The sequence below is a fragment of the Oxyura jamaicensis genome, chromosome 3 (genome assembly GCF_011077185.1).
Source record: "Oxyura jamaicensis isolate SHBP4307 breed ruddy duck chromosome 3, BPBGC_Ojam_1.0, whole genome shotgun sequence".
Taxonomy (NCBI): domain Eukaryota; kingdom Metazoa; phylum Chordata; class Aves; order Anseriformes; family Anatidae; genus Oxyura; species Oxyura jamaicensis.
The window spans coordinates 24175796-24187268 of record NC_048895.1 but is presented as its reverse complement, the minus strand read 5'-3'; the positions used below and the strand labels follow the sequence as shown (position 1 = coordinate 24187268).

The 11473-nt window shown below is 43.5% G+C and overlaps 1 protein-coding gene across 2 annotated transcripts in view; it reads left to right on the top strand.

The window, feature by feature from the left end:
• The first annotated feature begins 11204 nt into the window (after positions 1 to 11204).
• RMDN2 (regulator of microtubule dynamics 2) overlaps positions 11205 to 11473 on the top strand; it is a 45420-nt gene continuing 45151 nt past the window's right edge. Inside the window, exon 1 of one of the 2 annotated variants that reach the window (XM_035322141.1) lies at positions 11205 to 11354. The gene's annotated coding sequence lies outside the window, so the exon portion shown is untranslated. The remainder of the gene's footprint in view (positions 11355 to 11473) is intronic. The other variant, XM_035322140.1, reaches the window with a different exon arrangement.

Genomic DNA, 11473 nt, shown 5'->3' with positions numbered 1-11473 from the left:
CTGGAGGAGTGGGCTTGCCAGGACTCAGGGCAGCCTTCTATGTAAGTTACAGTCCAGCGGGGCTCCCAGCCTTGCTAGGTTCACACACCAGAACCCTGACAGCAGCACTGCTAAAACGTAACTCTGAAAACCAGGTGCAGTGGCAGAAGACTGGTGTTCATATGCTCACAGTATGCCCCAAAATCTCACCCCAGCAGCCACTTGCCACCAGAATTTTACCAGACAGTTTTGAAGTCCCCTACAAATCAATATTTTTCAAAAAAAAATAGGCCTTCCATGGAGGTTCATGAATTTTGTTCTGGAAACACTGACTGTAGGAAGTTTTCATCTTCTTTTAAAGTGCTTTAGAAATTCTGTAGTAGTTTGTTCATTTTTGATAGCTCCCTTGGCTTTTCCCCTACTCAGTTTTGCAAAATGCTTTCATAAAGGAAATAATTCGTTAATGGTGGTAGCCCTTAGCACAGGCCTAAATGAGGGAGGGAAGTCCAAGTTCCCCGTTGCTGGCAGTGGCAGCACATAGGAAATCCTTGCCCAGTCCTCCCTCCCAGTAGCTGGCACAGGACATGGATGCAGAGCAAAAGGTCAGCGCCTGGGGAAGCGCTATATCTAAGGTGATTCCTATTTATTAGGGTTATACAAAAACATATCCCCTGAACTCATTAGGGAGACTGGCAGAGAAGGGAGTATATCGCAGCTGAAAAGGAAGAGAGGAAGGTGAGCTGATAGCGAGATCTCCCTGGCCAAAAGGCTGCAAGCTGAGTTAAAGTCTGTGCTGCCCACCGGGGGCCATGGTCTGTACAGGGCCCTGATTTCAACTTTAAGAAACTTTATTCAAAAGGAATGATCTTGAGCAAGAGAAAGGGAGAGGAATAACAAAGAGCTCTCCTTAGAGCTCTCAAAAAGGTTGTCCAGGGAAGCAAATACAGACTACGGGGCTCTGAAGTACTCACAGGTTCTCTGTTAAGTCTGCTATGGGGACGAGCCAATACTTTTCAAAAGAGAAAAAAAGATCCTTTCTTAGAACTCTTTCCTTTGACATCTAAGTATTACTTCGTCTTATGTTTGGAGTGACAGAATGAGGTTTTTCCTATTTTCACTGAACCTCCAAATTCTTAGTGATAGAAAACTGTCATGTTTAAGCTTTTCCCAGTGGCTTATTTGGTCTTTAGCTTTTCTGGTTCAGTCTTGATTCTATAGCCTCTGTATGTAAAGCACAAGCAGCACAGAGCTGGCTTAAATTTTGCCTGCTGTTCTTGCTATTAGGAGTGTGATTTCAATGATGAATGTTTATAACACAGCGTGAGGAATTTCATTCTCCCCTGGTAAACTGTGTAGGAGATTGCCTTAATGGACAAAGAAAAACGTCTGTTGGACTGTAGCCAGAAGCTTGGATTTGCTTACAAAGAAGAAAATGCATGTTTAACTTTCTGGTATTGTGTACAGAAGATACCTTTAAAAAAATATATTCACCTCTCTTCTCACAACCTAAAATGGAAGCAGTAAAAGATTAATGTGTTTTTCACTGTTTTATGGCAAATCACTTAGCTGTAGCAAGTTCAATGCTGCCTCTTGACCAGATGTCTTACAAGGCTGTCCTGCTCTATTTGCTTCTACAAATACCTCTAGCTGGGAAAATAAATTACAGATGACCATGAAAACGTAACGAGAACTAAAAGGTATGAAAAGAGAAAGTGATAATAGGCCTTATTCGCAGGTGTAGGGCTTCTGATATGAATGACAGATCAAAAGCTGCAGCCCAGTTTTGACTTCCTTGAATCTTTGCTTGAGTTAGCCTTGGGACCTAAATTCAGCGAGCCATGACGTTAGTTAGACTTACACTTGTGCAGTTCGTTTAAACAGGGCCCAAATAAAGACTTCAGGATCTGTGCTGTTCTGAAGTCTACGTGACACAGAGCATTCTGGGCTCGAGTTAAATTCACTGTAGAGCAGTTTCTCCTCTACAATGAAAAGAAGCAGAATTGCTGTGTGTTGCCTGGGTAATCTATTATGTTGCACTTACTGCAAAGGAAATACACGTGCTCAGAGCGATATTGCAGAACAGCTACTTGCAGGTAGAAAGCCTAAAAATATTCAGGTTGAACAGTTGCTTAGTTTTTTACTACTTGCTTAAAAGCTGTAGATATCCAGTGAAGGAGAGTTTCAAACAGGATCCAAGCATCACTGATGTAGCAGGGTGTGCTACTGTCTATCAGTCTGAAAACAGGAGTCGAGAACTACTAATTCCCCTATGTTTACTGCCCTCACTGATCTGCACTAAATATCCATTAACTGTATCTCCATGGAATACAATATATGCCAGGAATGGAAATGCCCAGCAGCCACAGCCCCTGGAGCTGATGGGTCTCTTCCACCTCTGCATCTCAAAAATGCCTCTTTTTCCTTGGATCACCTTACCCCTGCTGCTGCTTCTGGGCTAGAGAAGGATGGTTGCTCCTTCTGCTGTTGGCATTGCCTCCGGTGCTCTGGGAAAGGAGACCATCTGCTTGGTCATCAGAGTGCTGGAGAATCAGATTTTATCCTCCAGGTTTCTGGAAAAGTCTATCTGTCCAAAGTTGGATCACACTGGAAATGTGGGCTTGATCCTGGTTCCACCCCACAGGTTTGCAGGCTCCTTGACCAACGGCAGCTTCCTTATAGCACTGTCAAGGAGCCCAGAAAGCATGCAAGCTGCTGACATAGGAAGCCAAGTATCCCTGCAGGGGAAGCAGGCAGCTTGGGATCCTGCCTGGCTTCTGTCAGAGCCAACGGGCTACTCAGAAATCTGTCAGTTACAATTTGTTTTTGCTTTTTTTTTCCCAAATGGAGAAATGTTCTGTCAGAAATTTCCATCGAGCTCTGCCCTGTGTTGCCACCGTCTTTCCAGATGAGAATGGCAAAAAGGCCAGAGAGCCTTGCAGAGTGAAGGCGCAGGGCCCTGGGAGACCTGGCATAACAACTGTTCTGCAATGCTGGCTACCGCAACCCAGCCATGAATACACTTCCGAAATGTCAGATATTCCCTCCAGAATTAAGTATGTCTATTCACTCCTGTGTGACCGCCAAAACTATGCAGGTGCCTTGCCCAGAACTTTATATAATGGGTTTTATGCAACACTGTAATCATCTGATAGAAAGTTCTGCTTCTTATTAGAATCCTAGAATTGGTCAATGTTTTCTGAAATTAAAAGGAAAGCGAATTCTCCCAATATTTTTTCCCAGAAAGAAGTATATGCTTCTTTTATTAAATATCCAGCTGTTTAATAACTCACACTTTTTACCTTATCTGACTGAAATACATTGATAGCTTACATGAACAGTGGCATCTATCTGAAATATACAAAGCTACCAAAATTGCTGGGCCCAAGAGTACTAGCACTGAAGCTGAGCTTTTGAAATGAATCAGGATGTTGCTCCTGATAAGTAGTATTGTTAAAATGTAAATGTGGCTTTGCTTTCTCAGCTTAAGCAACAAATCAATTATCATGCTATTTCTTTACATGGCAACCCTCCATGTACTACTCTTTTCCATGTATTAGAAAGTGAAACACAATGGAAAAAGGAAGCTTGTGCTTAGTGCACGTTTTTCATCTCCTCATGGTACTTAGAAGTAGATATTACAAAGAAAACCAACTAGGACCTAAGTAACAACTTGACTTTTTAAATGTAAGTGTCTATAACCATGCTGTTTTGTAGCTTGGATTGAGCTAACTTCTATGCTTTTCTGTTAAACAGTGATTATGGTCTTAGTGCCATCACAGATAAAGACTGCCATTGCCTGAAAGGGATTAAAGTATAAAAAGAGATGCAGATAAGAAAAAAAATACACAGAAAAATCCATATTTGTTTAGAAATAATGGCCAAGTTTCTTTGCTGCACCAGACTGCAGTTTGGCACAACTTTTTGGGAGAAGGCAGCCAAGATAAGCAGGGAAGCTATCACAGCATCATGATTTTCTGCTCATCCTCCTGTTTCAGTTCAAAATAGATTGCAGTACATCTTGCCAAAGGTTGAAACTAAAGTCACCTTTTTTAAGACCAAAGAGAAAATGATGGTCACATGGGCTGACCTCAAATATATTACAATCCAAATATCTTTCTCCAGTAATTTCCATGACAAGGATTGTCTTGCAACAGGCAGAGGTCAGAATACCCTAGGCATATAAGAGCAAGCGTCAGAGTCGCCTACAGCCTGAAGCAGATGGATGCTGCTGTCCTACTTACGGATCTGTTGCCCTTTGAAGGTGCCTTTCTCTACACAGAAGTTAGAGAAAGCCCATACCTATGCACCCTGGTTACACACTTAAATTCAGGAGAAAGGAATCCAGGTCACGGTCACCTTTGATGTAGAGACAAGCTCTCTAAGCCTTTAAAATTTTATAAACTTTTTCTACCTTCCTTTATTTCTTGCTTCTTTGGTTTTACCTTATGATTTTACTTTTGACTATTCTGCTTTTATTCCGTGCTTCTGTTCTACTGCTTCCCTTTCTCTTTGATAGTTTTTTTTCTAAGGGTTGAAGGACAAAATGCTCAGAGCTGAATCTTTGTCATCAAGGGTCAGCCTACACAGAGCCACACCATGAGAATTAACTTGTTTCAGATCAGCACATGAAACAAGAGCAAACACCACACAGAGCTCTGCTGCTCTTTTAACTAGTGTATGAGATACCAGTTACTCTCCTCCTGGTGCAGGTGTTTTCTGGATACAAGCAGGTTAGTGCTGTTGTTCCTTTGTCCATGTGTACGGTACCCTTTTCCCATTAAACAGTCCCAATCAGTGGTGTACCATCAAGGTGCACTTCCATGAGAGGGATCGAGTCAGTCGAACTGCTCACTTTTTCCTTCGGCTCTTGATCATGTGCTCCTGCTTTGAGTTTATTCCACCACCAATCTGGCAGAAAAATAAATCAGAAAAAAAAAAAAAAAAAAAGGTTTTCAGACGAATTGGTGAGTTGAGAGCCCCAGTGAACACTGATTTCAGGGCAGGGAAAGGTGTAAAATCAGTGGATGAACAGGACTCCTGCTTGCCTTGGCAACAAGCTGTTGTCCAAGCAGCTTTGTTTTCCACCATTCTTCTTTGCACCCTCATCCTTTTTTCCTCGTTTCCACACCTGAGATCCCCTGTCTCCTGTTGCCTTATCGCTCATTTAGAGTTTTATCTCTTTACTGGAGATAGAGATAAAAGTAGTGAAAACCAAAGGCTAACATCTCTGTTTTTTTGCTGCCTCACCAAACCACCTGAACCTCTTGAGATCAGCCTCTGTGAGGGTACACCTGAAGCGCCCACCTAGCACCCAACCACCCCTCAGCGGGACTCTTACGCAGTGACCAGTGGAGAGACCCGTGGTGTCCCGGCCCAGCTCCGTTTCACCGAGGATTTCTCACACAGGGATTCTGCCGTGAGGTTTCCTGTTTATTGCCGGGCTGGAAATCCCACACCAGCCTTGCATCGCGAACCGGGAGCCGGCAGAAGCCTCCAGGCAGCGCCCAGGCCGCAGGGCCCCGCCGGGCCCCTGCCGGAGCCATCGTGCGGCGGCCCTCGGGCGCCCCCGCGCGGTCCCGTCGGGGCGCCATGGCAGGGCGGGCCGGGGCCATGGCAGGGCAAGCCGGGAGATAAACGCGTTTCTTCTGGTAAAATGTGCCGCAAAACCCTCCGTGGTCAGAGAGACCAGCTCCCTGCGCCACGCTGGAGACCGGTTCCCTGCGTAACCCGCTGTTGTAGTCACAGTAGTTCGTCTTGGCTGCAATATTTCTAAATCTGGAGCAAAACTATAGCGACGCGAACACGCAGACACAACGCTCCCGTTCTTCACAGCTGTCTTAATGCCCTCTTTGCACAATTCTTTTCCTCACAAGGTGGCAGCAGGAGAACGACGAATGAGAAGGCTGCCCCCGTTACTTACTGTTCGGCCGCCAGGGGGCTCTAGCTCAGATCCAGGGAGAAAAAGCACCTCAAACGCCAGGGCCAGGTGCAAACAGCAATTAAAATACATTCTGCACTTAGGTTTTATTTTAGCTGACCTGCTGAAAAACCAAAACAAGGGACTTGAAACAATCTGCAAACTCGAATGCTCTGTGTGTGTATGTTCTCACGTGAGTGTAAATATGTGCGTGCGTTGACTGTAGCAGAAAACCTGTCTTCATGTTGCGTATAGCATAATTTTTATATGTACAAGTACTTATGTAGCTATAACTTTAACATTTCTCTGGTAATGCAGAAAGGGAAATGCAAATGCTAAATGGTGAAATGATTTACCGGAGGACGCATACGTGTCTGCAATAGAGCCAGGTACAGGTAGTAAGCTCTGTGTTACCAGTCTTTCATCAACAACGCAAACGGCTGTCAAAGAGTGGTGAATGTTGACAAGTTTCATGTTTACTCAAATTATTAGTAGTAAAATATTCACTATTTTCAACTTCATTTCAATGAAGGGGAGGGAACTCTGTCACTTACTTTAAAAATATTTGAAAGTAGTCAAAGGTTGGCTGATGCTTAGCATCATGGTTTAGTGGGTGACGTTGGTAGTGGGGTGATGGTTGGACCATATGACCTTGAAGGTCTTTTCCAACCTTAATGATCCTGTGATTCTATTCTAGTCTTTGCAATGGTATCAGCTGAAAACTTTGATATGTAAATGACTTACTCTTTAGAGATAAAGAAAAATGTCCACTGAGCATAAAGAAAAATGTCCACTGAGCGGCTTTTAGTTAGGCAGGGACTTGACTTCATGGATTTGTCTTGTCTTCATTTTATGATGTCTTCCCTTTATGCTACAAGCCATGGTTAATTCTGGGTCTTATGGGAGATGCAGTTATGCTTGGCAGTGTAAATGTGTATGTATAGAGTAATGATTTGGGTTGGGTTAGGTGTGTGCTGCTGAGTCAAATCTCCCCGTAGTCCCAGCTTGGCAAGCTTTGCTTCACCCTGTGGAACAGGCCTGGGGCACTGGAACCACACTGTGGGAAGATCCATCACAGAAGCATTGGGTATGCACACAGTCCCTGCAATCAGATCACAGCTTGTCAAAAGTTAACATGGGGCACGGCAGGGATGTCATGGCCTCAGCACAACTGCTTTGGCTCCAGATGCACGCCTGTCGGTCCCCACCACTTGCTGATGTACTCATAGCTGCACTGGCCTAGACAGAAACTTGAAATCAGAAGGGAAAATTTTTGACAAGCTCAGAAAGGCTGGTACAAAAATGAGGCAGAAACAATGGAGGAACACACCATATTCCCTGAACAAAGTTCGTGTTTTTATGTGAAATTACAAACATCGTAGGGACATACATTAGGCTATGATGGAGGGACAGGTCTGTGGAGTTCAGTAAGGGCACTGCCATTTGCAGGTAGAAATTGTAAATCTCTTTACTTTAAAATGTTCTGAAATAATATAGGAAGCAGGAAAAAAAGGACATTTCTCATTAAATAGAAGAAAATGGATTGGGTGATGTGGCATACATGTACACATACACGTGTAATTGTAAAGCTTTGATGGACTTCTGAGGATAATATACATATAGATGTAAAATATATGTTTGTACACACACTTTTCTTATGTTTTCATGGCTATTCCATATCTTTTTCCTCTTTGATGTATACTCAGGCATTCCCATGACAACTTCTCTTTGTGAAGGCATCAGGCAGCCCTGTGGAGTTACGGCTAATGTAACCTTGCATATGTATTCCTATTGTTGTCTCCACAATATACACAAACTTTTGGGCTGCCAGTTCTCATTTCTTGTATCAAGGAAATTGAATAATGTACCTAAAAAATTAACATAGCTTGCATAAATATATCTTGATAATGGCCTTGGGCTTTCTAGTGAGATGAAGACAAACACAAAGAAGCAGGAGCAGCACTTTTTTTTTTTTTTTTTTTTTTTTTTTTTTTTTTTTAACACCATGGCATTAGTAACCATTTTTGCTTAGCTGAAATTGCAGCACTGGATCACATCAACACAATAAATAAATGAACAGATGGTTCTGTTGAACTAATTCATTGAACTAATGAAGCCAGGTTTCCTAACAGGTTGTATTTTGTGATTCAGCTCCCCCTGCAAAATGCATTTCTCCTGTGTGGATTCTCAGTTGTGTAACAAGGAGTAAGAAATATTCCTCATAGTTGGGGAACAAGTTCAGAGTTTTCCCTTTTAAGACACCAAGTAATTCAAAGAAACTTGCCATTAATTAATTTCTCTGTTAAATCTGACTGTGATCAGTGAGAGATTCAAAAATACTGGAGAGGATGCAGAGGTACATGTGCACACACAGAGGCATAAAATCAGTGCAGTTACAGTAATTCATCTCCTCTGAGAACTATGCTAAGCAGTATACCTTTATTTGAAGAAAAGAGAAAATATCAGTGTGCTATTACTGATCCCCTGTTACTCCAATTTATTATTTTTTCATTAAGGGCACTGGACAATTGTCCAGGGCAAGAGCTGCAGAGAATGTTGACAAGATTTATCAAGATATATTTATGCAAGTCTGAAGGTGAATGCTTCCCTTCCCTTTGAGGTAAGTTATATATATATATTTATAGCATATGACTTCAATAAAACTTGACAAAACAGTAGGATTTCTGACAGGCTGGTAGCAAGTCTGGTCAAAGGTATTTTAACTTTTGCAATATTTGGTGATTTATTAACAGGGTTTGATTATATGCTTACAACTGCTGAAATAGTAAGTATGAAGTGTTAGTAACATGAAAAAGTTCCTGTATTTGTCACAAGCAGCAGATTAACATCTAGGTGGGGGCCATTTCCAAAAAGGAAAAAACAAACAAACAAAATTGCAGCTAAAGAATTTTATGTTGATAGTAAAATGCAAATGGCTTTCATAGAGAAATTAGAACACCAGTAAGGTAATATACGTCTTGGCTGGAACTAGCATACATTGGTTACTCATAATGTAATGGTGCTTTCACTCTTTCAACACAATTGCTCAATAATAAGTTAACTTTTCTAGTCTGACACAAAACTACTGTCCAAACTCAAAATATCGCAATAGACCAGTTAAACGACATGGCCTGGTTTTACACACTGTGCTGTGAGCAGGCAGGTGTGTCTGCGGTGCAGCTCTGGTGTGCTGAGCTCATCTGGGAATATCTGCCTGGGGCAGGCAGGGAGGAAGGCAGGATGTTACCAGGGTCTCATCACATCAGGTCTGCTGACCATCATGAAACTTGCTGGAATTTCAGTATACTGACCTTTTTTTTTTTTTTTTCCTGTCAAAATTGGCTGAAGTTAATTTATAGGTTCAGGAGCTACTGGATGAAGAAAATGTCATGGCACTGGGGACAGAAGGACAGAGAACAGACAAGCTGGGAGCATAAGCTCTGTCTCCTTAGGAAGTAAAGCTAAAAGTACACTGTCTAGCAATGGGCCTGACGTTTTCTAAGAGATGGTGGTCTGGACTTGGATGTTTATTAGGACTTCAGGTACAAAGTCTGGTTTGAACTGGGAAAAAATCCACATGCAGAAGAACAGCACTTTTTCTAAAAACAGTTCCTTTCAGTTTGCTTAGACTAGTTATCAGATTTAGGCCATTTTAATGTGCCAAATCTAGGTAAATCAGTGTTTAGGTCCTGGCGTGGGGAGCTGTTGTCCTCTGGCAGGTGACATGCACGCAGTGACTTCTACACTTCTGCATTGCAATGCCTGGATAAGGAGGCTGCAGGTGCAAAGCAAGTTAGGAGTTTGGTTCCAGACCTGTGACCTGATTTTCAGTTGCAATGCATCCAGAGAAACTAATGGCAGATTTAGAAAGCAGTTCTCACAGACCATTACATCTGAAAGCAAGTAGCCAAGTCTAAGGTTGCAAGCCTGTTTCAGCTGTGTTTGTCCTCAGACTAATTATCATTTTAATAACCTTTCCTGTTTTATTTGGCTTATAGAAAAATTTTTGGCAAATGGTGTTGAAAAGAGAAAATACAAATAAAGGTTATCCAACAAAAATTTGTAACAATTCCCAAACAGTTGAAATATGATCAGCATGAGGATTCATGTAATCTAGTGTCATTTTTAAACACTAGTGGATATATAAATAATCATTTCTACTATAGTAAAAAATATTATTTGGAAATTATTTCAGTAGTTTACAAATTTCAAATTATGAACTTTTTATTTATTTATTTATTTTTAATCTGGGAGAAATGTAGAATATTGAAACAGGATTAATTTTTCTATCTTAATAGACTAACCTTCCTTTCAGATTGTGATTTGGCCACCTATAAGGCTCCTTCCATCTTCAGGTTCTTAATGGAGAGTTAGTTAGCAGTTACTGTTATTATATAGGAAATCTTTGTTTAAAGATAAACAGATGTTAGAGTTTTAGACTAAAAGATAGATTTACATTTGCTAATTTGCATTAAGACTGAAATTCTGTTTGGGAACAAATTTACGTTCTTGGTACCTGTTGAAAGTACTTATTTTTTTTATTATTTTAAATTTTTTAATAGCTACTTGCTTTTCTTTGTTTCTGAGTGATATGGCTGGGGAAAGTTTTGACAGTCGAAGAGCAATCTCTTTCGTTGTGCAGTCGTAATTATTTCCTTAAATGCCTTTTGTGTGGGCCCTCATGCAGAAGAACAGCAGTTTCTTTTGCAATGCTGGCAGGGCACGTTGTGCACGGGCACCCTCCAGAAGCCTTCAGGATGATGAATGGGCACAGCGGGTTGTCTGACGGTCCTTTTTCCAGGCCAGAAACAGGAGGAAATACTGCCACGGGGGAGAAAGAATGGTCTTGAGCCACGGATACAGATTTGGGGATGTAGGAGCAATGCATCCCACACCCTGTCAGACTCAAGTTCCTCCTTGACTCTGGGCAGAGTGTAGGAGACTTCGGAGAATTAGGGTCAGCTTTGGGCTGTCAGATGGCTGAGGTACTATTAAGCTTTCCTGCCAGGCCTGGCACCCGGTCAGGCTTTCTCGGTGATTTTACAACATCAGGCGTCCTCCGATGCAATGCACACACACTCTCTGACTCTTAGAAGTAGCAGCAAAGGTGAAGTTAGTAGAAACGAGCAGCCAGCAGCCCGAAGGCAGACGCATAAACAGGAAAACTCGCCCCTGAACGGCCAAGCCGCGCACCGTCTGCGGCAGGTGTGGCTCTCGGGAAGCCGCGGCCCCCTCACAGCGCGACCCCCGGGCCGGACCCGCACCCGGACGCGGGCAGGCCAGGCCGGGCCGGAGGGCCGCCTCCCGCCCCGGGGCTGCCGCAGGGCGGGCCCCGGCAGCTGTGCCTCGGAGGCCCGGCCGGCCGCTGCCTGGCAGGCCCGGCCCCCTGGATCCGGGTCTCACCGCCCCCTGCGCCGCGGCGGGGCCGGGAGTGGCGGCGGGCCCCGGGCCGGGCCCGGTAGGTAGCGGGGCGGCGGCGGGCCCGGGGAGGGCGCCCTGTGGGGAGGCGGCCGCGGGGCTGCGGGGCAGCGGTGGGACCCCGGTGCTGGGCTGCGGCCTGACAGCTGGGCGCTGCGG